At 44.3% G+C, this 27246-nt stretch overlaps 1 protein-coding gene across 1 annotated transcript in view; it reads left to right on the forward strand.

The window, feature by feature from the left end:
• The first annotated feature begins 2053 nt into the window (after positions 1–2053).
• The window catches only part of dag1 (dystroglycan 1), a 56352-nt gene continuing 31159 nt past the window's right edge, over positions 2054–27246 (forward strand). The window contains exon 1 of the mRNA XM_079681396.1: positions 2054–2413. The gene's annotated coding sequence lies outside the window, so the exon portion shown is untranslated. The remainder of the gene's footprint in view (positions 2414–27246) is intronic.

Raw genomic sequence — 27246 nt, forward strand, 5'->3', positions numbered from 1 at the left:
TTGGACGGTTGGCCTGGTTGTGGACATGAAGCCAGTCCTTGAATCCTATTGGACGGTTGACCTGGTTGTGGGCATGAAGCCAGTCCTTGAATCCTATTGGACGGTTGACCTGGTTGTGGGCATGAAGCCAGTCCTTGAATCTTATTGGACGGTTGACCTGGTTGTGGACAAGAATTCAGTCCTTGAATCCTATTGGACGGTTGACCTGGTTGTGGGCATGAAGCCAGTCCTTGAATCCTATTGGACGGTTGACCTGGTTGTGGACATGAAGCCAGTCCTTGAATCCTATTGGACGGTTGACCTGGTTGTGGACATGAAGCCAGTCCTTATTGGATGGTTGACCTGGTTGTGGACATGAAGCCAGTCCTTGAATCCTATTGAACGGTTGACCTGGTTGTGGACATGAAGCCAGTCCTTGAATCCTATTGGACGGTTGACCTGGTTGTGGGCATGAAGCCAGTCCTTGAATCCTATTGGACGGTTGACCTGGATGTGGACATGAAGCCAGTCCTTGAATCCTATTGGACGGTTGACCTGGTTGTGGACATGAAGCCAGTCCTTGAATCCTATTGGACGGTTGACCTGGTTGTGGGCATGAAGCCAGCACACTGTGGGTTCTTATTTTACTCTTGTTGTGTTATTCTATATTGTATTTGTTCCCTGTACAGCACTTTGGTCAACTGAGGTTTATTTAAATGTGCTATAAATAAAGATTGAGATTGCAGTCACTGACAACATCCTCTGCACATTTACTACACTTTAGATGAGGTTTATTGAATGTTTTTAATCTATGTACTTCATCTACATAACGTGCACTATTTAATCCTTCCTTCCTGTTTCATGTCTGATATATATGTAAGTTGTGTTGTTGCATGAGCCTACACCACAGCAGTTCTTCTTCTATGATCTCTGGTATGTGTCTCTCTCTGTGTGTGTGTGTGTGTGTGTGTGTGTGTGTGTGTGTGTGTGTGTGTGTGTGTGTGTGTGTGTGTGTGTGTGTGTGTGTGTGTGTGTGTGTGTGTATGTGTGTGTGTGTGTGTATCTGTATACATCAGAACTGTTGCTGTTGAACAACACATGTATGTACTATTTGTAAAATAAGCTATGGATCCTCAGAGCTGTGAATGACTTCAGTTTCATTTTCTCTCCCTCGTCTCTGGAAAGTCGCGTTGCATTATTCCACGCCACCGAACACCGCGCTGTAATTACTGCTTCATGACACGATCACAGCTGCTCCACATGTGCAAGAACACGTCAACCACGTGTGTGTGTGTGTGTGTGTGTGTGTGTGTGTGTGTGTGTGTGTGTGTGTGTGTGTGTGTGTGTTGGTGTGTGGGTGTTGGTACACACCAACACCCACACACCAACACACACACACACACACACACACCTTACACACACACACACACACACACACACACACACACACACCACACACACACACACACACACACACACACACACACATACACACACACACACACACACACACACACGCATACACACACGTACACACACACGCACATAGACACGTACACGCACGCACACACACACACACACACACACACACACACACACACACACACACACACACACACACACACACACACACACACACACACACACACACATGCAGGAATGATGGTGTAGAAAACGCTGGTTCTGCACACACTCCAGTCTAAATGCAGACGGAGTGTGCAGAACGTCCAGAGACAGGGATCAGTACAAACATATAAACAAAAGTAGTTATATTAAATAAAATATGCTAATAACAAATATGTATATCCTCCTCAGTATTTATACTCCTCAGTATACTCCTCAGTATATATATGAGGAGTATAGTGAGGAGTATACTCGTCAGTATACTCCTCAGCATATGTAGCCTACTCCTCAGAATATACTCCTCATATACTCCTCAGTATACTCCTCAGTATACTCGTCCTCAGGTGAATGTAGTGAATGAAGGGAGGTGTTTAAAAGGGGGGAGGCAGTTATTTTGGGGAGGCAGTATTTGGGGGAGGAGTGACTCTCTTCTGTCTCCTCCTCCGGGTGGAGGTCCTCTTCCTCCTCCTTGCTGTATCCGACATTAGAGAGAGGAGGTCGGCCGTGCGGGTCGTGTGAAGCCGAGGATCCTTGAGAATACTGAGATTACCGTGATTCCGTTTTTTTATACTCCACCCTTCGTTTCCTCCTCCCGGTTTTCAGCAGCGTTTCTCCTCCGGGATTCCGCCCGTTCCCCTGGTCCTCTACATAGGGAGAACCGGAGCTCCGACACCGGGCACAGAGCCGCTGTTTATCCGCCTCAAAGATCCTGGAGAGCGGGGAGCAGCAGCCGCAAAACAGCCTCTCTTCCTCCGGCACGGAAAGGAGGATTTACCCCGAAACATCACGGAGAAACCGAAGCAGATCCACGGTCAGTTTCTGCTCTCTCTCTCTGTGTGTGTGTGTGAGAGAATGTCTCTACATGATGGAGGAGCTCCACGGTCAGCCTCTGCTAAAACCTGCCTCTATTCCGCTGTGTGTGTGTGTGTGTGTGTGTGTATATGTGTGTGTGTGTGTGTGTGTGTGTGTGTGTGTGTGTGTGTGTGTGTGTGTGTGTGTGTGTGTGTGTGTGTGTGTGTGTCTACATGATGAGACATTGGAGTTTCTTGTGTAGCTGCGCTTGGTTTGATCACCGGGTGTCTGAGGGTCTGCAGCAACTCCAGCGCTGGGAGGTGGGCAAAACAGCGGCTGTTCCTAAAAATACCCTGTGTGTGTGTGTGTGTGTGTGTGTGTGTGTGTGTGTGTGTGTGTGTGTGTGTGTGTGTGTGTGTGTGTGTGTGTGTGTGTGTGTGTGTGTGTGTGTGTGTGTGTGAACAGGTGCATGTAGTCCTGGGGGGGGGGTTATATTCCTGGCTCCTGTGCCCCCCGCCCCCCCCAGACTGAGTCTCAGTGACCTCATTGTCCGGACTATTTTTTCTCTGTGAGGCCAAACTTGGTGTGGAGTCACGTGACCTGCTGGACTCTCTCTGGATGAGAATATTATAAATATTATGTTGGATTATTATCTTAATTTCTCCTCCTGTTGTTGTTGTTGTTGTTGTTGCTGTTGTTGCTGTCAGCTCCAGCTTCTTTATTTCTGTTCTCCTAATTATTTACATCTGGATTTATCCAATACCTACAGTGCAGAACGAACACATAGTGATAATAATAAAGTGCAATAAAGTATGTGCAGATAGTAAGAGAGGAGTGTTTGTGTGTGAGGAGTGTGTGAGTGTGTGTGTCTCACCTCCTCTGTAGAGGTGAAGTCCCCCCCTCCTTGTTATTCTGCTCACGTAGACTTTGCCATGGAGACGTTAGACAGCCTGCATAGGTCTGTCTGTGTCACACACACACACACACACACACACACACACACACACACACACACACACACACACACACACACACACACACACACACACACACACACACACACACACACACACACACACACACACACACACACACACACACACACACACACACACACACACACACACACACTGTGACATGTGTCTGTATGCAGTCTGTAACGTTTCTGCTTTATTTGAATACACAGCTGCAGCTATAATCCATTAGTGGATGATAACCTGCAGATATTGGATTTGTTTAGGAGTGAGGAGTAAATCAAATCACTACATGTTGATGTTAGAGTGCACAGCTCATTGAGCTTCATGGACCTATAATGAATAATAATAATACATTACATTTATAAAGCGCTTTTCCTGGTGCTCAAAGCGCTTACAAGCAAGTAAAACAAAATAACAACAAAAGTAGAAAGTGCCAAACTAGGTGGAATAAGGGCGAGGGGTTAGTGGTTAGGAGTTGAAGGCAAGAGTGAGAAGGTGAGTTTTGAGGGATTGTTTGAATGATGTGAGAGTGTTGGCGGATCTGACGTGGCTGGGGAGGGGGTTCCAGAGTGTGGGGGAGGCTGCTGCGAAGGCCCTGCAGTGTTTCCCCTAGGTTTAATGCCTTGGCAGGGTGCTGCTCGAACATTTTTTCGGGACACCCACATTTTTTGTTATCCTCTGGAGCAGAGAGGAGCTGTGGATTATTGTTTTTGATATCGTACAGTAACAAAGTATTTGTACATTAAAAAGTAATAAAGTACAGTGTTACACTGTATTACTTTAATTCAAACTGTATTCCCTTCTTATCATGTAGCCTACACTTCTTCCTTTCGTTGATACATTTAAATCACCTGACTACAGCATATAACATACCTGCTGCTGCCCTGTGCTGCTGCTGCTTCTCTCTGCCTCATCCTCTACTGCTGGAGGCAGCTCCACCTCATCTGATCTCTGATATGAGAGCAATCTGTTATGATCATATTGAGCTATTGGTGTGAGTCTAACATTAAACAAGCAGTCTGCTTGTCATACATTGCTGACGATACATTTTAGAGGCAATTTGTTGAGTCACTGCCGCTAAATGCCGGTAGCATCAAGCTAGCAAATCCTGCATTAGCCTCACATCAACAGGTGTAGACAGAACATCCAATTATCCTGAGCTAATTTACTGAATAAACCAACTCACATCTCCGGTCTTTGTTTTCACCTTACTCATTAGACTATTCTGCTGCTGGCGTTTCATTGGTGTTTTCTGTCAAATTCAATACTGTAGTTCAAAACCGCGTTACCTGCTCACCATCTGTGAGCTATTTTTAGAATGCGCACGCTACGTTCGTGGTGGCGTTCGCGCGCGTCCACCTGGGCAGGATGTGTGTGTCCTTCTCCCGTGACGATAACGGCTTACGTTTAAAAAATAATAATAAACGAATTTGAAACTGGGGGGTGGGGGGCACATACGGGCAGACAGCAGAGCTCGGGGCAATAATGCAGATTTGTTTGACTTTTTTACACTTTGTTGTTCTCCTCCTTTCCTCCACTCTTGTCTCTGATTGTGAGTGTGTGCATTCGTGTGTGTGTGTGTGTGTGTGGGTTGGGGGGGATGCCCTGTCCCCCCAGGTCCGGAGCTTTGTCCTGATGGGCTGCAGTAGGTTAGCTTCAGCAGACCTGAGGCGACGGTTGGGGATGTGTCGTTGGATGAGGTCACAGAGGTAGGGGGGGGCAAGGTTGTTGAGGGCTTTGAAAGTGAAAAGTAATATTTTAAAGTCAATGCATTGTTTGATGGGGAGCCAGTGGAGGTCATGGAGGAGAGGGTTGAGGGGAGCCAGTGGAGGTCATGGAGGAGAGGGGTGATGTGGTCGGAGCGTCGGGTGGAGGTGAGCAAGAGGGCAGCTTAGTCTTGGACATATTGAAGTTGTTTTAGTGTGAATGCAGGTGATCCAAAAAGGATGCTGTTGCAGTAATCCAGTCGACATGTTATAAAGGCATGGATCAGAGTTTCAGCAGCGGTCGATGAGAGGGAGGGTCTGATGCGGGCGATGTTCTTTAAATGGAAGAAAGCGTTTTTTGTGTCCTGGTTAACGTGAGGGAGGAAAGTGAGGGAGGGGTCGAGGATGATGCCAAGGTTACGGATGTGAGTGGAGGGGCTGACAATGGAGCCATCGATGGTAAGAGAAAAATCTTGGGTTGAGCGGGTTGAGAGAATGTGTTATAGAGACCAGTCCAACTACTCTCTGATACTCTGTAATACTCTCTGATACTCTGTAATACTCTCTGATACTCTCAGAAACTCTCTGATACTCTGTAATACTCTCTGATACTCTCTGATACTCTGTAATACTCTCTGATACTCTCTGATACTCTCAGATACTCTCTGATACTCTGTAATACTCTCTGATACTCTGTAATACTCTCTGATACTCTCTGATACTCTCTGATACTCTGTAATACTCTCTGATACTCTCAGAAACTCTCTGATACTCTGTAATACTCTCTGATACTCTCTGATACTCTGTAATACTCTCTGATACTCTGTAGTACTCTCTGATACTCTCTGATACTCTCTGATACTCTGTAATACTCTCTGATACTCTCAGAAACTCTCTGATACTCTGTAATACTCTCTGATACTCTCTGATACTCTGTAATACTCTCTGATACTCTGTAATACTCTCTGATACTCTCTGATACTCTCTGCTACTCTCAGAAACTCTCCGATACTCTGTAATACTCTCTGATACTCTCTGATACTCTCTGATACTCTGTAATACTCTCTGATACTCTGTAATACTCTCTGATACTCTGTAATACTCTCAGATACTCTCAGATACTCTGTAATACTCTCTGATACTCTCGGATAATCTCTGATACTCTCAGATACTCTGTAATACTCTTGGATACTCTCTGATACTCTCTGATACTCTGTAATACTCTCGGATACTCTGTAATACTCTCAGATACTCTCAGATACTCTGTAATACTCTCTGATACTCTGTAATACTCTCTGATACTCTCAGATACTCTCTGATACTCTGTAATACTCTCTGATACTCTCTGATACTCTCAGATACTCTGTAATACTCTCGGATACTCTGTAATACTCTCGGATACTCTCAGATACTCTGTAATACTCTCTGATACTCTCTGATACTCTCTGATACTCTGTAATATTCTCTGATACTCTGTAATACTCTCTGATACTCTCAGAAACTCTCTGATACTCTCTGATAATCTTTAATACTCTCAGATACTCTGTAATACTCTCTGATACTCTGTAATACTCTCGGATACTCTTTAATACTCTCAGATACTCTCGGATACTCTCTGATACTCTCAGATACTCTGTAATACTCTTGGATACTCTCTGATACTCTCTGATACTCTGTAATACTCTCGGATACTCTGTAATACTCTCAGATGCTCTCAGATACTCTGTAATTCTCTCTGATACTCTGTAATAGTCTCTGATACTCTCAAATACTCTCTGGTACTCTGTAATACTCTCGGATACTCTCTGATACTCTCAGATACTCTGTAATACTCTCGGATACTCTGTAATACTCTCGGATACTCTCAGATACTCTGTAATACTCTCGGATACTCTGTAATACTCTCGGATACTCTCTGATACTCTGTAATACTCTCATATACTCTCTGATACTCTCTGATACTCTGTAATACTCTCGGATACTCTCTGATACTCTCAGATACTCTGTAATACTCTCAGATACTCTCTGATACTCTCTGATACTCTGTAATACTCTCGGATACTCTCTGATACTCTGTAATACTCTCGGATACTCTCAGATACTCTGTAATACTCTCTGATATTCTGTAATACTCTCTGATACTCTCTGATATTCTCTGGTACTCTGTAATACTCTCTGATACTCTCTGATACTTTCTGATACTCTGTAATACTCTCTGATACTCTCAGATACTCTCTGATACTCTCTGATACTCTGTAATACTCTCTGATACTCTCTGATACTCTCAGATACTCTCTGATACACTGTACTACTCTCTGATACTCTCTCATACTCTCTGATACTCTCTGATACTCTCGGATACTCTCTGATACTCTGTAATAGTCTCTGATACTCTCTGATACTCTGTAATACTCTCTGATACTCTCTGATACTCTGTAATACTCTCTGATACTCTGTAATACTCTCGGATACTCTTTGATACTCTGTAATACTCTCTGATACTCTCTGATACGCTCAGATACTCCGTAATACTCTATGATACTCTCTGATACTCTCTGATACTCTCTGATACTCTGTAATACTCTCAGATACTCTGAAATACTCACAGATACTCTGTAATACTCTCTGATACTCTCTGATACTCTCGGATACTCTCTGATACTCTCTGATACTCTCGGGTACTCTGTAATACTCTCTGATACTCTCTGATACTCTGTAATACTCTCGGATACTCTCTGATACTCTCTGATACTTTGTGATACTCTCAGATACTCTGTAATGCTCTCTGATACTCTCTGATACTCTCAGATACTCTCTGATACTCTCAGACACTCTCTGATACTTTCTGATACTCTCAGATACTCTGTAATACTCTGTAATACTCTCTGATACTTTCTGATTCTCTCAGATACTCTGTAATACTCTCTGATACTCTCTGATACTCTCGGATACTCTCTAACACAGGTCTTTTCCTGGTTCTAAATAACCCTGAAAGTCTATTTTTAATAAAAGGTGACAACCAGCTCTCTGATCTCACACTGAATACCTTTTGAGGTGTGTGTGTGTGTGTGTGTGTGTGTGTGTGTGTGTGTGTGTGTGTGTGTGTGTGTGTGTGTGTGTGTGTGTGTGTGTGTGTGTGTGTGTGTGTGTGTGTGTGTGTGTGTGTGTGTGTGTGTGTGTGTGTGTGTGTGTGTGTGTGTGTGTGTGTGTGTGTGTGTGTGTGTGTGTGTGTGTGTGTGTGTGTGTGTAGGAAGCTGATGGTCCGCAGAGTGTGTGTGTGTGTGTGTGTGTGTGTGTGTAAACATGCGTCATGTTGGTAGTGGTGTGTTTTGTAGACACACTGTGTCTAATCTTCTGCTGTTTTCCCTCACAGCTGCAGGACCCGCCTCCACTCAATGTTTGTGTGTGTGTTTGTGTGTTTGTGTGTGGGTGCATGAGTTAGAAGTGTGTGAGGATGAAGCTGATAAAGACGAAACTCACTCAGACAACTTTCACCGGATACAATATAAAAAACACACCGCTATAAGCATGACACACACACACACACACACACACACACACACACACACACACACACACACACACACACACACACACACACACACACACACACACACACACACACACACACACACACACACACACACACACACACACACACTGCAGACATAGTATATGTAGTATCTGTAGTACATATTGTAGTATCTGTCGTATATTTAGTGCATACTGTATGTAGTATCTGTAGTATATGTAGTACATATGTAGTATCTGTAATATATATTGTAGTATCTGTAGTATATTTAGTACATACTGTATGTATTATCTATAATACATATTGTAGTAGCTGTAGTATATGTAGTACATACTGTATGTAGTATCTGTAGTATATGTAGTACATATGTAGTATCTGTAATATATATTGTAGTATCTGTAGTATATTTAGTACATACTGTATGTAGTATTTGTAGTATATGTACTCCATATGTATACACAGGTCTTCTGCTTCCTGCAGGATTTCAGAGTTTCATGTTTTTTCATGTTTTCATCTTTTGAACACAGAAGTGTGTGTGTGTGTGTGTGTGTGTGTGTGTGTGTGTGTGTGTGTGTGTGTGTGTGTGTGTGTGTGTGTGTGTGTGTGTGTGTGTGTGTGTGTGTGTGTGTGTGTGTGTGTGTGTGTGTGTGTGTGTGTGTGTGTGTGTGTGTGTGTGTGTGTGTGTGTGGTAGATGTGTTGATGCAACGGAAGTCCTCCTCCAACAGAGCAACATGGATATATATAGGACATACAACAAATACAAAAGATAAGATAGTGCAAGAGAATGTTTTGAGATGTGTATAGTTGACGTGGACTGAAAGCAAAAGTCAAATTATATTTGTTTCTGAAATGTTACTCAAATTACATCTCACTGTATTACTTACTACGTGAATAACTCAAAACGTTGTGAGACCCAATCTATTCCCTTAATTATTTGATATAATATGAACTTTTCTGTGTGTAAGTCCTAAGAATGGTCTCCTGGTGTGACGTTATGTTTATAATGATAATAATTCAGAGATGGTCAGACAGAGAAGAAATATGCTCAACCATTATCAACTTGGCTTATGTGTCACCCGCAGCTCATAGCCAAAGTGCGAGTGAGCGAGGGAGAGAGAGAGGGTGCACCGGTACCAGCGCTGTTGTTATTAGCATCTGGTGCTAGCTGCGCTAACGGATATAAGAAGAAGATGTTTCTACAATGATGTGGAGGGAGAGTCCTCTCCAGTCAGACTGAGAGGCTGATAACTACAGCTCAGTGAGGTAAAGGACTCTGAGTGTTTAGATAGTTCACTTTAGTCTAAGTTCAAACGGTTTGGTCACAATTTATGTAAACACATATTTCCAAGGCTCTCCTTTATAATTATTGGGATAAAACAGGTTTGAAATCATTCCGATGTTTACTATAGGACAGTAAACCAGACATATCGTTTTAAACTGGAGAGATAAAAAAATATGCATAAATCAAATAGTAAAATAAGATATGAATGAACAACACAAATAAAATACATTACATGTATTTGTTATTGGCTATGGTAGGTTATTGGTTATGTTCACATACTTATTTAATTATTAAAATGTAAACTAATCTTTTTCATATGGGTGTTTAGAGTTGTACCCCCTAGATTTAGTCTCTAGTCATTCTGAATCAAGTGCACCAGATTGAAGCATTTTACTTTAAAATGTTCAAACATTTATTTCCGGTATGCCTGAGAAGGCAGATATGCTTGTTTTTTCTCAACAAGAACTGTTTTTAAATGGGGGGGGGTGTTTCCTTTAAAAGTTGGACATTTGCACTGTTGTAGCTTCAGTGGTTCTCAGGTTACAGTTACATAGCAGTGAATATAAACAGACTGGTTAATGTGAATATTACTGTAAACTAACCTGTGTAAAAGTTTCTCGAATACATGTAATGTTTTTGGTGGAAGAAGCATGTATAATGTTTTTACCCTGCCCCTCAAAGAATCGGAATTGAGAACCGTTAAGAACCGGAATCGAAAAGTAGAATCGGAATCAGAATCGTGGAAATTCAAATGATACCGAACCCTAACCAACAGTGCTATTTAAAAAAAAATGATTGGAATAGCCATCATAACATCATGTCACATCATAACATTGACATACACGGAAATGTGAATAACAATGGATAGCTTGAAACACATTCAAAACAATTCATTAAACAATTCACCCATGAAACTCATTAATGTTCATTCATGTAACATTCAATAGAGATAACCAATTTCTTTTCTCAGTAAAATTCATTGAACAATTGATAAAACTCATCAATAAAAACATTCAGTAAAGATAAACACATTCATTGGTAAGTAGAATTCAGTCACACCTGTAGTTTGACTCTAGTGGTGAAACAATGTCCACAAGCTCATACTGTAGCTTTTGGTGCTTGGGACTCGCATCATGTTTCTACAATCTATCAGATCTCATTGAATAGTAACCAGTCATGTTTGGTGAGCTGTGCAGCACGCTGGTTGAGCTCTGGCTCGGAGATGACACTGGCGATTTGTTCTCTGTGGTAGAAAATGTAGTCTGGCTTATTAGGCTACTTGAATACATTTCTCTTTCCATGCTGCACCATGCTGTTGATTTCAATGTTGTCAAGAAGTAGCTTGGTGATCCGACCAACAAATAGTTTGTTTCCCACAGTATACTCTTCATTCTTCTCCATCAGTACTGGGACTCAGCATAGGTCTTCTGGATGCTGTCTGGCTGCAGGTGATCAGAATTTGCATTTGAAGAATCGTCCATCCTCATCTTAGTTGGTTTGAAGCATTCACACATCTCTGGGTATTGGCAGAAGCAGCTCAGATCCCTGTAGTAAATCTCTCCTGGACAGAAATAAAGTATCTGGTTTGTTTTAAGAAGCCCGGGGACTTTTAGAACTTCTGGTGGCAACATTTCATTGAAGACGTTAATGTCACTTTCATCAATCCATTTGATTCGGATGTTCTCGACTTCTCTGTTGATCAGAAATTCATACAAGTCCTTCGGATTTTGTAAGTCTTTCCCCCAATGGACACAGCTCCACCAACTCCATCAGGTGCACCCTTACCGTGGGGTCTCGTGAGTAATTCCAAGTGATTTGCTTGAGCCCCCAGGTATAGGGTACACTGCTGAGGAGGAAACAGTTTGCCCTATTTCGATACTGTGTGACTGGACCATCACTTGACACATGGAGCGTGTCAATCTTTTGGATCGAGTTTTGCATAATTTCCTGTATCACAGGTTTGATATGGGCCCACGCAGCCCGTTCATTATGGCTGAGAGAGTAAGAGATTGTGGCATACGATTGTGAACCTGTTGATGTGTAAGCCACTACTGTGTGGATGGATGCCTGTTGGCGATTTCCTCCAAAATGAAATGATTGAATCTCTGAGTTCAATTTACAGACTTCATTTTCAGAGAAGTCAACATGTAGAACTATTTTGTTCAGTTGTCTGAATTTCTGGGCCTGGTGGCGTCCAACTCTCTGTTGAATTCCTCAACACGCTTTGCCACTATACCATTTTCTGTTTCCTTTACCCAGTTTTTATATGCTTTGTTCCCAACCACCACGTCTCCATTCGTCCAGTGTTCCCGTCTGGCTCGCTTATCTGGGTTATAAGCCGCAAGCTTGATTTCATCATGGCAGCACTTTGTGCATGTTGGATTCATACAATGTAAGTCTTCAGTATTACAACTAATACTTGAGAGGAGATATGATAGGCTTTTTGAGGAGAGTACACCCCTCTTTGACAAGCTGTCAATTCGGAGCCGCATGTTTTCTTGCTGGTGGCAGGCACATGTATTACGATCATTTGATCGGGCTTCTGTGGCAAAGAATGGCTTATATCGTACAAACTGTCTACATGATATTGCATGATGTGCTGAACATGTCTGGTTGTACTCTTTGTGCAAATCAACTAAAGATTTTGCTTGTACTCTCCTCTGCATTTTTTCTTTCCTACCAATAATGTATTTTTTCCCAGGAAGAAGTCTGCTGTTCTCATCTCTAGTCAAAAAGGACTCCACTTTTGTTTTTCTTTGTCCAGCAATGTATCCTTGTTTGGACTGTTTTGTTCTTGTGGGACTTTTCCAACAAACATTCATGTCTGTATTAGTGTTAATTCCGTCAGCTATCTTTTTATTTAGTTTTAGTCTTAGTCCTGTGGTACATTTCCTTTTTAGTCATATTTAGTCACCTTCATCCTGTTTTCATTTAGTCAAGTTTTAGTCGACTAAAAGTCTGAGCATTTTAGTCTTATTTTAGTTGACTAAAACAGTACATATTTTAGTAAATATTTAGTTGACTAAAAGTCTGAGCATTTTAGTCTTATTTTACTCAAAGAAAACTAATTATTTTAGTCTATTTTTTGTTTATGAAAACCGTTTTTTAGTCATCAGATTATACAGAACATTTAAGTCAAACTAGTCTAGCCAAAACCAATAATTCGTCATTTTAGTCAAACTTATTTCACAATAAGATTATATCTTGTCCTTATTTGATGAAAACACAGGTTGAATGATTAAGAAGCTTTGCAGAGAGTATCTGGTCAGGATTGTGGTGTTTTTACCAGCTGTGTTATGGCCACATTACTTCCCTTCTGATGAAACAATGCGTTCACTTTTTTTCAACGCCTCATTGTAGCGAAAATGAGCCCAAATATCACATCGTTTCCTTCTCTCAAGCAGTGGTGGCTTTAAACTTTTTCTTTATCAGTCATTTTTACGGACAAGATCGTAACATTTCCGTCATAATCCATTATTACCCGTCGAGTGCACAATTTATCACTCACTCGCGCTGACGAGGGGCTATTCGGTTAACGCGAGTGCGACCACTGCTCCCAAGCCCTGTTTTTGCCATTTCCTTTTCTGTTAAGTAAGGTTAGTTAGACCACGAGTTAGACCCGAGTCTTCCCGACAGTTCACAGTGTGCCGCTGCCCGGTGTAATTCAAATGTACCACCGCGCAGCACGGACACACAGCTGCTGCCCAGCCGCAGCACCGGAAATGGAACTGCTGGGAGAAAAACTGACTATCAGAGATGTAACGTAATGTTTGATAATATTTCGTCAACGAAAGTAAAGAGATTTTGGCATAGTTTTTATTTAGTAAAATACATTTTCCTCTCGTCACTTTTCGTCAACGATATTGCATGATGATTTCGTAACAGTTAATGTTTACTGACGTCGGTGTCGTCTCGTCATCGTCTCGTTTTCGTCATGGAAAAAAAGGTCGTTGACGAACATATTTCGTCATAGTTTTAGTCAACAAAATTAACACTAGTCTGTATGAGGCGTTGATTCTGCCGTCTAAACCTCTCAGCTTTTCGTTTTCCTGCTTTAACTGGTTTGAGTCATTTCTTATTTTGAATCAATAGCTTCTTCAGCTGCTTTTTGACAGCGGATTCTCTTTTGAATCCCTTGGGTTTTATTGGAGCCATGTCATTGGGGGAATATGTTGGTGTGCTGCATAAAAGAGGTACTAGGACTTCATTGACCTCTTCACGGTCAGAAGGTTGATCATCAGCCTGAGGTGACTGTGGAGTTAGTTCAAGGACATAGCATTATTGGCCCTGTCCCTTGCCACATCTCCTTTTTGAGTTCTTCCATATTTCTTGATGCCGCTTTTTTGTTGCTGACAGACTTCACTGAGGCTAACAATTTCTCCATTCACTCTTTTCTCCTGATATCTGCAGAAGACAGGACAAAAACCTTAAGCATTTCTGCCTATTTAATGAAATATTTTAGTCGTATAATCATTCTTGGTGGCATGTTAAATTTGATTTCTGCGTCTCTGGAGTCTGGAGATTTTAGTCCTGAACCTGTCCCTGAGTCTGGTGGTTTTAGATCTGAAACTGTCCCTGAGTCTGGAGGTTTTAGTCCTGATGCTGTCCCTGAGTCTGGTGGTTTTAGATCTGAAACTGGCCCTGAGTCTGGTGGTTTTAGTCCTGATGCTGTCCCTGAGTCTGGTGGTTTTAGTCCTGATGCTGTCTCTGAGTCTGGTGGTTTTAGTCCTGATGCTGTCCCTGAATCTGGAGGTTTCAGTCCTGAAACTGTCTCTGAGTCTGGTGGTTTTAGTCCTGAAACTGTCTCTGAGTCTGGAGGTTTTAGATCTGAACCTGTCCCTGTGTCTGGTGGTTTTAGACCTGAAACTGCCTCTGAGTCTGGAGGTTTTAGATCTGAAACTGTCCCTGAGTCTGTTGGTTTTAGTCCTGATGCTGTCCCTGACTCTGGTGGTTTTAGTCCTGATGCTGTCTCTGAGTCTGGAGGTTTTAGTCCTGATGCTGTCCATGAGTCTGGAGGTTTTAGTCCTGATGCTGTCTCTGAGTCTGGAGGTTTTAGATCTGAAACTGTCCCTGAGTCTGTTGGTTTTAGTCCTGATGCTGTCCCTGACTCTGGTGGTTTTAGTCCTGATGCTGTCTCTGAGTCTGGAGGTTTTAGTCCTGATGCTGTCCATGAGTCTGGAGGTTTTAGTCCTGATGCTGTCTCTGAGTCTGGAGGTTTTAGTCCTGATGCTGTCCCTGAGTCTGGAGGTTTTAGACCTGAAACTGTCCCTGAGTCTGTTGGTTTTAGTCCTGAAACTGTCCCTGAGTCTGGTGGTTTCAGTCCTGAAACTGTCTCTGAGTCTGGAGGTTTTAGTCCTGAAACTGTCTCTGAGTCTGGAGGTTTTAGTCCTGAAACTGTCCCTGAGTCTGGAGGTTTTAGTCCTGAACCTGTCTCTGAGTCTGGAGGTTTTAGTCCTGAAACTGTCCCTGAGTCTGGAGGTTTTAGTCCTGAACCTGTCTCTGAGTCTGGAGGTTTTAGACCTGAAACTGTCCCTGAGTCTGGTGGTTTCAGTCCTGAAACTGTCCCTGAGTCTGGAGGTTTTAGTCCTGAAACTGTCTCTGAGTCTGGAGGTTTTAGTCCTGAAACTGTCTCTGAGTCTGGAGGTTTTAGTCCTGAAACTGTCTCTGAGTCTGGAGGTTTTAGTCCTGAACCTGTCTCTGAGTCTGGAGGTTTTAGTCCTGAAACTGTCCCTGAGTCTGGAGGTTTTAGTCCTGAACCTGTCTCTGAGTCTGTTGGTTGTAGTCCTGAAACTGTCCCTGAGTCTGGTGGTTTCAGTCCTGAAACTGTCCCTGAGTCTGGAGGTTTTAGTCCTGAAACTGTCTCTGAGTCTGGAGGTTTTAGTCCTGAAACTGTCTCTGAGTCTGGAGGTTTTAGTCCTGAAACTGTCTCTGAGTCTGGTGGTTTTAGTCCTGAAACTGTCCCCTGAGTCTGGTGGTTTTAGTCCTGAAACTGTCCCTGAGTCTGGTGGTTTTAGACCTGAAACTGTCCCTGAGTCTGGAGGTTTTAGTCCTGAACCTGTCTCTGAGTCTGGAGGTTTTAGACCTGAAACTGTATCTGAATCTGGTGATTTTAGTCCTGATGCTGCGGTACCTCCTGCCAGCCGACAGTGTTTAATACTTCATGTAGCTGCCTATATATGAATAATTCACTGAAGAGACCCATCAGAGTGATCTTAGTGGCTGTAATTAAAGACGCTTTGATGGACGTCAGTTTTCTGCTCCACAGGGTCTCAGCAGGAGAATCAACTCTGGTTATTCTGCTGGTAAATCATTTCCAGAAACAGGAAGACCCCTCCCTTTGGGGGGTCTGAACCCCATTCACTAGTTCCCCTACATGAAGATGTGTTGAAGTTATTGAGTGAACTGAAATGTAAAGTGCTGTATCATCAGCATAAAGTCTCACTCTCCTCAAATCTCTGACGGCAAACTAGTTCCAAACATTTAAAAAGAGATCGAGTGGTTGGTCCAACCTGACAAAGTGAAGCAAAAACACTCCTCAACAGAAACGCTTTCTAAAAAACAAAGCTTCCATCAAGATCCTGCTTCTGCTTCCCGAAAGCTTTCCTCTGTTGTTCCAGCTCGTGTGTGTGTGTGTGTGTGTGTGTGTGTGTGTGTGTGTGTGTGTGTGTGTGTGTGTGTGTGTGTGTGTGTGTGTGTGTGTGTGTGTGTGTGTGTGTGTGTGTGTGTGTGTGTGTGTGTGTGTGTGTGTGTGTGTGTGTGTGTGTGTGTGTGTGTGTGTGTGTGTGTGTGTGTGTGTGTGTGTGTGTGTGTGTGTGTCATTAGTTCTGCATTATTAGCTGTGTGTTGGTGGACAGTTTTATTAGCCCTGTTGTTTTGGCTGCTTGGTTTTCTGGACGCGCTCTGAGTTGCCCGGTCGACCACGGAGGAATTCCTCCTGAAACACCGTGAGAAGAACGACTGATTTCTAACCTCCCGCCAACTGCATGCTGGCACTGATTTATACTTCGTTAGCATTAACATGGAGCTGTGTAATCTCAGAAACCAGCGATCTGTCTACCGAACAATACATCCTGGTTATCGGTTTGCTCCAGCTCATTTTCTCCAGAGGACAAACCATCACTTTTATTAAAGCGACTCGAGTTGACTTTGACGGAAGTCTGATGTTCTCGTAGTGACCTCAGTTGATGATCAACTACAGTCGACGAATAGATAATCAGAATAACTGTGCAGTTATAAAGAAGACATGAAAACATATCAAACCATAAGCTTGATGTAGTCTTGTATATGATATCATTATGGTGGTATAAAATGACAAACTAAAGTGAACTAAGTCTATATTTCTATAGACTTATCCGTCTATGAGCAGCAGTAAAGCTGAGTGCAGAGTCTCTGAATACAGTCTGTCTCTGGAAACATCCCACATGTCGAGGCCTGCAGCTCCACGGACATGCAGGAATTCACCACAAACAGCAGTAACCATGGAGACCGCTCAGTGTGTGTGTGTGTGTGGGACTCTCAGATATCTGAGTGATGTTTGGTTTTCCTCTCTGGACAGATTGAGGATTCGTCAGATAGATCTGAATAAAGTGCTGACTTCATGTTTTCAGGGTTTATCTGGCATGCAGTGTAAAAGCACACACACGCACATCTGATCTGAAAGTGTGTGAGTGTTTCTGAGCGTATTAGCATGCAGCGTTGTTAAATAAAAAATATTAACTGCTGAGTATCTCAGAGGAAGAAACTGGAGAAATGACACTCAGAGAGCAGACGCTGCAGTTCAGTGTGTCGCTGTGTGAGAAGGACACTGACTCTGGTGTGTGTGTGTCTGTGTGTGTGTGTGTGTGTGTGTGTGTGTGTGTGTGTGTGTGTGTGTGTGTGTGTGTGTGTGTGTGTGTGTGTGTGTGTGTGTGTGTGTGTGTGTGTGTGTGTGTGTGTGTGTGTGTGTGTGTGTGTGTGTGTGTGTCAGTGTGTGTCAGTGTGTGCCTGTATGTGTGTGTGTGTGTGTGTGTGTGTGTGTGTGTGTGTCAGTGTGTGCCTGTATGTGTGTGTGTCAGTGTGTGTCTGTATGTGTGTGTGTCAGTGTGTGTCTGTGCGAGAGTGTGTGTCTGTATGCGTGTGTTGACTCACACCGCAGCTCGGCTCTTTCACCTGGCCGACAGCTTTTAGAGCGTCAGACAAACACAGGAGGTCGAGGAAATGAGAGGAGAGGAGCTGGCATGTGGAATCTCACAGACAAACACCAGCTGTGTGTGTGTGTGTGTGTGTGTGTGTGTGTGTGTGTGTGTGTGTGTGTGTGTGTGTGTGTGTGTGTGTGTGTGTGTGTGTGTGTGTGTGTGTGTGTGTGTGTGTGTGTGTGTGTGTGTGTGTGTGTGTGTGTGTGTGTGTATGTGTTGTCGGTGTGGGGGTGGGTGGGTGTGTGGGTGTGTTGACTATAGGTGACATTGTTTCCTGGCTTGGAGTCAAACACACATGCAGCATAGGTTTACATTGGGTCTACACTTGCACACACACACACACACACACACACACACACACACACACACACACACACACATACACACACACACACACACACACACACACACACACACACACACACACACACACACACACACACCTTATTCTAACATGTGATCACATGTCTCACTTTGCAGGGCTCCAATCTTTAAAGAGTGAAATGAATAACTCTTCACATGTAAAACAGAGATTAGCAGCGTTAGACGATCTGAAGAGTGTTGCTATGACGATAATCACTTATCCATGATATTGATCAGGAGTCCCTCTGTGTTCCTCAGCTCTATTGATCCTCATGTAAAGATCTCCAGATCAATGAGCTGCTGTGATGCAGTCGGTCTGAGGCGGACTTTCATTCTGCTTTTGATCTTGTTTTTAAGGATTGTGTTATTATTTGACTCCTATTGTGTTCCCTGTACAGCACTTTGGTCAACTGAGGTTGTTTTAAATGTGCTATATAAATAAAGATTGAGATTGAAATAGTGAGCAGACAAGCAGCCGTCATATCTGCATATTAAAAACATGGTAATTAATGCAGAGCCTCAGGAAGTAAAACTCTCCTGTGACGATGTGTCATCAACGCTCGTCTCCAAGCCTGTTTCACATTTGTGTTTCGGATCAGGATGTCATGAGTCACCCATTCATCCATAGATCCCCCCCCACTCATAAAGAGGCTCCCCCCCATCCATTCACACATTAATCCGTCTTTTATGAAGGTGCTCTTTCAAAGGCTGCCGTCTGCCAGTCTGCATGATTCACGTCCTGCAGATTATACGAGTGTGCTGTGTGTGTGTGTGTGTGTGTTGTGTGTGTGTGTGAGCCACCTCCTCTCGGTGAGGCAGGACATCAATTATCATGTGTGTCCGTCATATCTGTGTTACACCAGCGGGAATAAATACACAACCAGGCAGCACAAGGGTGTACCGTGTGAAGAGTTGTTGTATCCACAGACATGAAGTGATGCTCCCCAGGTAAATATTTCACCGCAATATAACTGGGATAACATCCAGGTCATGCCTTGTCTTTCAACGCACGCTGCATTTCAGATGTAGTGTCAGTCAGACGTAGTGACATAGTGTCAGTCAGACGTAGTGACGTAGTGTCAGTCAGACATAGTGACGTAGTGTCAGTCAGACATAGTGACATAGTGTCAGTCAGACATAGTGTCAGTCAGACATAGTGACATAGTGTCAGTCAGACGTAGTGTCAGTCAGACGTAGTGTCAGTCAGACGTAGTGACGTAGTGTCAGTCAGACGTAGTGTCAGTCAGACATAGTGACATAGTGTCAGTCAGACGTAGTGTCAGTCAGACGTAGTGTCAGTCAGACGTAGTGACGTAGTGTCAGTCAGACGTAGTGTCAGTCAGACGTAGTGTCAGTCAGACGTAGTGACGTAGTGTCAGTCAGACGTAGTGTCAGTCAGACGTAGTGTCAGTCAGACGTAGTGACGTAGTGTCAGTCAGACGTAGTGTCAGTCAGACGTAGTGTCAGTCAGACGTAGTGACGTAGTGTCAGTCAGACGTAGTGTCAGTCAGACATAGTGACGTAGTGTCAGTCAGACGTAGTGTCAGTCAGACGTAGTGTCAGTCAGACGTAGTGACGTAGTGTCAGTCAGACGTAGTGACGTAGTGTCAGTCAGACGTAGTGTCAGTCAGACGTAGTGACGTAGTGTCAGTCAGACGTAGTGTCAGTCAGACATAGTGACGTAGTGTCAGTCAGACGTAGTGTCAGTCAGACGTAGTGTCAGTCAGACGTAGTGACGTAGTGTCAGTCAGACGTAGTGACGTAGTGTCAGTCAGACGTAGTGTCAGTCAGACGTAGTGACGTAGTGTCAGTCAGACGTAGTGACGTAGTGTCAGTCAGACGTAGTGTCAGTCAGACGTAGTGACGTAGTGTCAGTCAGACGTAGTGTCAGTCAGACGTAGTGACGTAGTGTCAGTCAGACGTAGTGACGTAGTGTCAGTCAGACGTAGTGACGTAGTGTCAGTCAGACGTAGTGTCAGTCAGACGTAGTGACGTAGTGTCAGTCAGACGTAGTGTCAGTCAGACATAGTGACGTAGTGTCAGTCAGACGTAGGGACGTAGTGTCAGTCAGACGTAGTGACGTAGTGTCAGTCAGACGTAGTGACGTAGTGTCAGTCAGACGTAGTGTCAGTCAGACGTAGTGTCAGTCAGACGTAGTGACGTAGTGTCAGTCAGACGTAGTGACGTAGTGTCAGTCAAACGTAGTGTCAGTCAGACGTAGTGACGTAGTGTCAGTCAGACGTAGTGTCAGTCAGACATAGTGACGTAGTGTCAGTCAGACGTAGGGACGTAGTGTCAGTCAGACGTAGTGACGTAGTGTCAGTCAGACGTAGTGTCAGTCAGACATAGTGACGTAGTGTCAGTCAGACGTAGTGACGTAGTGTCAGTCAGACGTAGTGTCAGTCAGACGTAGTGACGTAGTGTCAGTCAGACGTAGTGTCAGTCAGACGTAGTGTCAGTCAGACGTAGTGACGTAGTGTCAGTCAGACGTAGTGTCAGTCAGACGTAGTGACGTAGTGTCAGTCAGACGTAGTGTCAGTCAGACGTAGTGTCAGTCAGACGTAGTGACGTAGTGTCAGTCAGACGTAGTGTCAGTCAGACGTAGTGACGTAGTGTCAGTCAGACGTAGTGTCAGTGAGACGTAGTGACGTAGTGTCAGTCAGACGTAGTGTCAGTCAGACTTAGTGACATAGTGTCAGGCAGACGTAGTGACGTAGTGTCGGTCAGAAGTAGTGTCAGTCAGACGTAGTGTCAGTCAGACGTAGTGACATATTGTCAGTCAGACGTAGTGACGTAGTGTCAGTCAGACGTAGTGTCAGTCAGACGTAGTGACGTAGTGTCAGTCAGACGTAGTGTGAGTCAGACGTAGTGACGTAGTGTCAGCCAGACGTAGTGACGTAGTGTCAGTCAAACGTAGTGCAGGAAGCCATCAGTCTGCTAACTTCTTCTTCGAGTCCGTAGCAATCTCAGATGTCATTCTGCCAGTATCGGGCACAGGCCCAGCTGATGGGGGAGGTTCTGATGGGGCACATTCCAGTAGGTGGGACATTGTCTGCACTGATCCACAGCTGCACGTGTCTTCTGTGGTGTAGTTAGTTCCACACTTTCATCAGTGCTTTGCACCTCCCCTGTTCCACACGCAGTCTATTAAGTGACTTCCAGGTTGTCCAGCCAAGGTCGTGGCCACTAGCGAGGCTTTCCGTTGGTGTGATTCCTCTGTCCAGCCATTCAAGAGCTCGTGTGTCATTTCGTTGCCATCCATCTTCCCAGATGTTGGTCCTTGCTGCTTGTTTGGTTTTCTGGAGGGACTGTCTGCACAAAACTGGCTCTGGATCGGAGCCTGCGTGGGGGTGCTACGTGGCCATGCAAGGGGTGTCTGATGTCTGTCTCCTGTGTTCTCCGTTCATCTTGAGCGATACCTAGTTGTCTGATGAGCGGGGGAGAGATGCCGGCTAGCGCGTAGAGGCACGGGACAGGTGTTGTCTTAACGCATCCCGTGATGATGCGGCAGGTGGCATTCAAGGCTGTGTCGACCAGTTTGGTGTGACGTGATCGGCTCCAGCTTGAGCGGGCACACTCTGCTGTAGAGAAACACAGGGCCATGGCAGTTGCACGGATTGTTGGTGGATCTGCGCCCCACTTGGAGTTCACTAGTTTGCGCAGGACAGTGTGAGAAAAAGTTTTTAGAGAGTACTTGTCCATGGACAAGTGAGTTTGGCAATTTACTTGTCCGAATACATTTTTCACTTGTCCAGAATGGACAAAAATGGGGCCACTGGAATCTTCTTCTTCGCCATCGTATTTTACATTTTCACACATAGGGTTGGGTATCGTTTGGATTCGAACGATTCCGGTTCTGCTTTTCGATTCTGGTTATTTTCGGTTCTTTGAGAGGGTAAAAATAAGTCCCATGATAAAGTGGGAGAAAAATATATTTATGAAAACATTAAGTCAAATCTGTATTCCTATTTACAAATCACTTCATACTGTTTAATTTCTTATGGTTATTGAATACAATTATATAAAAATAATCTCTTCATTATTTAGTTAGTTCTAAGTGGTGCAGTTTGAGAATGTACAATTGGCCCAGTCTCCTCTGATGTTACACTGCAACCTGCCTGATACCTGCCTATGTAGAAAAGCGCTAGGCCTTAAATATAATGATAATAGGCTAATAATAATAGCTTATAATAATAAGTAATAATTAATTATTAGGCTACTTATTAGTAGCCTAATAATAAGGCCTAGCGCTTTTCTACAACTCAAAGACGCTTGCACGCTTACACATGTCCTTACGCATGTGTATTACATGCTGCAGCTGCCCAGCTGCTCACTGTTTGTAAAAGTAAATAAATAGTATTTTCATTTCAATAATCTACTTTCTATACCCTGCTTCATAAACAATACTGACATCCCTGTGCTCCTCCGAGTCTGGGGGTCCGGGGATGTGAGGACAGCGCGAGGACACAGGGAGGCTGCTTCACTTCATAAAGGAAATGGCGGTCAATATTAACAACACAGGAGCTAAAACGCTTAATAACCTTCATTACGTATTAGAGAAAGAACATAAGAAAGTTTGAAAAAGATGAGGCTGTTAAACGGGCAGCGGATCCGCTGTGTGTAGAAAGAGAGAGAGACGCTGAGCTGCACCATGCAGCGAACAGCTGATCCGGAGAATAGAGAGAGAGAGAGCTGTGGTCCGCGGGGCTCGGCCTCGCCTCCTGTCCCCACAACTCTTATTAATCCCGGTACCGGACAATTGTTATTTGTTCCTACTCGGAACAGAGTTTTGCTTCCCAACCCTGCCACTGTGCTACACTTCCAGCGCTGCCCCGCCCCGCCCTAACTGTACAGAAAGCGGCGAGATGCATTCCCTTAGGAATCGACAAGCAGAACCGAAACTAACATTTCTAAACAAACAATGGCGGACACTGACAATTTGCGAATGAGTTCTGCCTTCTGTAAACTGAATTTATCAATAAATCAGGGCGAAAAACGTCACTTGTCCGCCGGACAAGTCAATTGAAATATCTACTTGTCCGATATTGTAAATAACATGTCCCGGACGGTGGGACGTGTACTTTTTCGCACACTGGCAGGATGTTGTTGCGGCTGTTGACCTTGGCTTTGGTGATCTCCAGGTGTTTCTTGAAAGAGAGTGTCCTATCCAGTATAACACCAAGATACATGGGATGCGTGTGGTTGGACAGTTTGTGGCCATCCCAGGTGACGCTCAGTTCTTTTTTAGCGTCTCGGTTCCTCAGGTGGAAGCTGCATAGTTGGGGTTTTGATGGGTTGGGTTTCAGGTGGTTGTCATTGTAGTAGCCTGACATTTCTTGGAGGGCACTTTCAAGGACAGGCTCAATCTTCTGGAGGTCTACTTGTTGGGTGGTGATGCAGAGGTCCTCTGCGTAGATGACACGCTGGCATTCTGGGGGTAATGGCTGGTCGTTTGTGTATATGTTGAACAGGAGGGGGGCCAGTACGCTACCTTGTGGGAGGCCGTTCTTTTGGGCTTTCCACTTGCTCCTCTGGCCATTTAACTGGACGTAGAAGCGCCTGTTGTTGAGGAGGCTTTTGATGACTTGACACAGATGCAGCTCACCAGTCATGTCCAGTAGTTTCCTGACCACTGTACGGTGTTGGACAGTGTCATAGGCAGCAGAAAGATCTATGAATGCTGCTCCAGTTATTTGTTTTCCTTCAAACCCATCCTCAATGTGTTGGGTGAGGTTGAGTAGCTGTCCAGCACAGGAGCGGCCAGGACGGAAACAAGCTTGGTCTTTAGTCAGCTTGGTGTCTCTGAGTGGCATGAGGCGTTGGAGTAGCAGCCTCTTGTAGAGCTTGTTAGTGATGCAGAGGAGGGAAATGGGTCGTTAGCTCTTTGGGGATGATGGGTCTTTGCCGGGTTTGGGGATTGCAACCACGTTGGCCTTTCTCCAGACATGAGGGATGTTGTTTGTGCCATACATGTGTTCAGCATCTCCAGGAGTCAGGTCTTTGCGTTAGGTCCCAGGTGCTGTATCATTTCTGCCAGTATGTCATCAATCCCTGCTGCTTTTCCGGGTTTCAGCTTACCCATTGCCGTTTTGAGTTCTTCTATGTCGAAGGGTTTGGTGAGAGGGCTGGCTGGTTGTGGTTGGTCTGATACCACTGTGCGATGGTGTTCTCCTGTGGGTTGGCGGTGGTGTTGGTTACGGCCGTTGGCCACCAGCTGTGATGCAACCGAGTTTGCTGTGACCGTTGTTATTATGGGTGGTGTGGTCTTCACCAAGACGGCGGATTGTAGCCCAGGCCTTCCTGCTGTTATTTGTCATATTGGTGTTCTCTATCATTTCCTTCCAGACTTTCCTTCGTTCTTCCCCAACTTCACTGATCAGGGTCTCTCCAAGTTCCATGGTGATAGAGGAGAAAGGATCCTTATTATACTCCTCATAATAGGCTTTCAGCAGGTCGCTGGATGTTTCTGATAGCCCAGGAATATACTGTGTCTGGCATCCCCTGGGTATGGGGCGTCTGGCTGACCTTTTTACCAAGTCTGTGAAGTTGGAGTAGTTATTGGGAAGTGGTGGTATGTTAGATATGGAGTGCTCTATCTCCTGTTGGAATGACAACCAGTCGGCTTTCCGTAGGTTGAACCTCCTGCGAAATGGGACAGTCGTTGCTTGGAGAGCGGATCTAACGGTAATGGCAATTGGCCGGTGCTTGGTATGGGGGATAGGGTCCAGGACTTCCTTCTCTGTTCTGGATGCGATGTCACTGCTTACACAGGCGAGGTCTGGGTTGTGTCCTCGTTTCCATCTGGCGCTGTGGAAGGGTAGTTTAGCGTTATGGATTAGGGTCAGGCGCTTGGACTCAAGCCAGGTCTCAACTTCATCTCAATCTTGATTGTTGTTCTCATAGCCCCATGATGTACTGTGGGCATTGAAGTCGCCGATGCTGATATGGAATCTCCTCTTGCATCTTTCTGGTAGTTCTGTGTACAGGAAAGGGGTTGCGGGTGGTTTGTAGACATTTGGGAGGGCAACTGTGATGGTTTTTATGTTTCCTTCCGTAGTATGGGTCCAGACTTCCTCAATCTTGAGGTTTGGTCTGCTGAAAACAGCTGATCCATACTGTCTGTGTTGGGTCTAAGCGACCAGTTTCATTCCAGGGATGGTAGGTCGGTGTTGTGCAGGGCCGATGTGGGTTTCCTGCATGCAGAGTATGTCAAAACGATTGGTCATCGTTGCCAGTATCTCTGCCTTGCATCCGTAGAAACCTTCGATGTTGATTGAGACGATTGACAGTGCGGGTCCAGAGAGGGGCAGGTATCTGTGACGCTGTCGAGATCCGGGCAGGCATCTTCATCAATTTGATTGCGTAGGTAAGTATACAGAGATTGGCCTACTGGCAGTATCAGATTATATTCTATTGGATGTATACCTCATTCAACCAGCGTTTCCCAGGCTGCACCACTGGGAGGTTTCTGTAAGTTGCAGCCCAGTCTGCTAACTGTCCCCCAGCTCATATTCCTCCGGTTTGTCCTCCACCTCTGCACGCCGTTTAACAGCACAGAGTATCCAGGTCACTGCAGTGTGTGTGTGTGTGTGTGTGTGTGTGTGTGTGTGTGTGTGTGTGTGTGTGTGTGTGTGTGTGTGTGTGTGTGTGTGTGTGTGTGTGTGTGTGTGTGTGTGTGTGTGTGTGTGTGTGTGTGTGTGTGTGTGTGTGTGTGAGATCAACCTACACACAACTGACCCAGTTTATCCACTTCTGGTAGAGGACAATAGAGGGAAACTCAGGAAATATTGTTCTGGGTCAGCAGCCCCTTAATGTATCTGCAGTCATGTTCTGTTTGTTTCTTAGAGTTTGTTAAACATGTTTAAAGAGTCCTCTCCTGCCGATGTTCAGGTGTATATCAGTATGTAGTGTCTCTACTTTAAAGAGTCCTCTCCTGCTGATATCCAGGTGTATATCAGTATGTAGTGTCTCTACTTTAAAGAGTCCTCTCCTGCTGATGTTTAGGTGTATATCAGTATGTAGTGTCTCTACTTTAAAGAGTCCTCTCCTGCTGATGTTCAGGTGTATATCAGTAGTATCTCTACTTTAAAGAGTCCTCTCCTGCTGATGTTCAGGTGTATATCAGTGTGTAGTGTCTCTACTTTAAAGAGTCCTCTCCTGCTGATGTTCAGGTGTATATCAGTATGTAGTGTCTCTACTTTAAAGAGTCCTCTCCTGCTGATGTTCAGGTGTATATCAGTATGTAGTGTCTACTTTAAAGAGTCCTCTCCTGCTGATGTTCAGGTGTATATCAGTGTGTAGTGTCTCTACTTTAAAGAGTCCTCTCCTGCTGATGTTCAGGTGTATATCAGTATGTAGTGTCTCTACTTTAAAGAGTCCTCTCCTGCTGATGTTCAGGTGTATATCAGTATGTAGTGTCTCTACTTTAAAGAGTCCTCTCCTGCTGATGTTCAGGTGTATATCAGTATGTAGTGTCTCTACTTTAAAGAGTCCTCTCCTGCTGATGTTCAGGAGTATATCAGTATGTAGTGTCTCTACTTTAAAGAGTCCTCTCCTGCTGATGTTCAGGTGTATATCAGTATGTAGTGTCTCTACTTTAAAGAGTCCTCTCCTGCTGATGTCCAGGTGTATATCATATGTAGTGTCTCTACTTTAAAGAGTCCTCTCCTGCTGATGTCCAGGTGTATATCATATGTAGTGTCTCTACTTTAAAGAGTCCTCTCCTGCTGATGTCCAGGTGTATATCAGTATGTAGTGTCTCTACTTTAAAGAGTCCTCTCCTGCTGATGTTCAGGTGTATATCAGTATGTAGTGTCT

This window comes from Notothenia rossii (genome assembly GCF_949606895.1).
Source record: "Notothenia rossii genome assembly, chromosome: 5".
Lineage (NCBI taxonomy): Eukaryota > Metazoa > Chordata > Actinopteri > Perciformes > Nototheniidae > Notothenia > Notothenia rossii.